The sequence below is a fragment of the Austrofundulus limnaeus genome, unplaced genomic scaffold (genome assembly GCF_001266775.1).
Source record: "Austrofundulus limnaeus strain Quisiro unplaced genomic scaffold, Austrofundulus_limnaeus-1.0 Scaffold739, whole genome shotgun sequence".
Taxonomy (NCBI): domain Eukaryota; kingdom Metazoa; phylum Chordata; class Actinopteri; order Cyprinodontiformes; family Rivulidae; genus Austrofundulus; species Austrofundulus limnaeus.
In genome coordinates, this window is record NW_013953141.1 from 152,723 (window position 1) to 154,755 (window position 2,033).

The window sequence follows — 2,033 nt, forward strand, 5'->3', positions numbered from 1 at the left end:
TCCCAGTAGATCAGCAGTTTCTGAAATACTCAGACCAGCCCTTCTGGCACCAACAACCATGCCACGTTCAAAGGCACTCAAATCACYTTTCTTCCCCATACTGATGCTCAGTTTGAACTGCAGGAGATTGTCTTGGCCATGTCTACATGCCTAAATGCACTGAGTTGCCACCATGTGATTGGCTGATTAGAAATTAAGTGTTAACGAGCAGTTGGACAGGTGTACCTAATAAAGTCGCCGGTGAGTGTATACAGTATATACATACACATATATACATATGTAATTTATAGTCAATGATTTTCTATGCGAGTGAGCGGTAAATGATTTACGTGTGCTACAAAAATATTTAGACATATTGCTGATGTGTAACACAACTGGAGACCGCATAGCTGTAACATAATGTGGAGTGGACGGGCACCTGACAGCTTGGACCATCGACTACCTCACCAACAGACCACAGTATGTGAGACTCCGCGACTGTGTCTGATGTGTTAGTCTGCAGCAGGGGGCACCACAGGGCATGGTCCTCTCACCCTTTCTGTTCAGTCTGTACTCGTCAGACTTCAGGTACAACTCGGACCACTGCCACCTTCAGAAGTTCTCGGATGATACGGCCATCATTGGATGCGTATCAGACGGGAATGATGAGGAATACAGGGGGGTCATCATTGACTTTGTTGGCTGGTGTGAGACCAACGCTCTCCAAATCAATGCCAGCAAGATGAAGGAGATGGTCATAGACCTCAGGAGGAAGTCACCCCCCACAGCACCAGTAAACATCCATGGAAAAGTCATTGAGACTCTTACAAGTACCTGGGTGTTCACCTCAACAACAAGCTGGACTGGACTACGAACACAGACGTCTTGTATAAGAAGGGCCAGAGTCGACTCCACCTACTGAGGAGACTGAGGTCCTTCAGTGTCTGCAGGTCTCTGTTAAAGACATTCTACAACACGGTGGTAGCATCTGCCCTTTTTCTATGGAGTGGTCTGCTGGGGGCTGGATGTACTGAAAGGGACAGGAACAGGATGGACAAACTGDTAYRGAGGTCAAGCTCTGTGCTGGGATGTCCTCTGGAGCCTCTAGTAGTGGTGGAAGAGAGGAGGATGTTGGCAAAGTTGACAGCCATCATGGACAACCCCCACCACCCTCTGCATGAAACCGTGGGGGGGCTGAGCAGCTCCTTCAGTCAGAGACTTATGTCGTATTCAGACCTGATAATTTGCTCCGCTTTAAATGAACCAGTTTGTTTCCAGCGTTGGTCCGGACCTTTTGTGCAGGCGTGAATACACTCATGCGAACTCTGGTGCGGGTCAAACAACCGGACTGAGACCTGCTTTTTGAGGTGGTCTCGGTCCGCTTCCAAACGAACTCTGGTGCAGTTCACTTTAGTTCTCTTCTGGTGTGAATACAGATCAGACTCTAACCGAACCAACTGCATTAAACATGCACCTTTTTGGACTTCACAGGCCACCAATGCTGAGCTAAATAAACTGAAGTCATACCTGTTTTGTCGTCTCCTGTTAGCAGCTCTGCTGGCAGCATGTTGTGGGTCAGAACACACAGAGCACCTCTTCTCCTTTGGGTTGCGGGACACATTTACTGACGCCGCTCCAAAATTAGAATATCATCACGGAATCACCATTAAATTAGCTGCTTCTGACATTTTAAATGCTATTGCAGTTGTACTATCAGTAAAAATGTGCGCATCAGAACCGCAGCATGCAGGACTTTCTGGTTTTCTTCTGGGTCTGCGGCTCAGTCTCGCTCCTGTCCTTTTTTTGTCCAATGGGAGCAATGATCGTCAGCCTCGTGGCTTTGTTTACAAGTTACTGTATAGTTCGTTTGCAAAAAAGCACAATGTGAATGCAAACCACAACAAATGAAAAAAAAAGTCCATTTTGGGTCTGGACCAAACAAACCAAAGGACTTTCTTGGTCTGAATATACCCTTAAACATCCTCGCCGCAGGACGGAGCGCTTCTGTAGGTCATTCATTCCAACTGCAGTTAGACTGTATAACACATCATGAT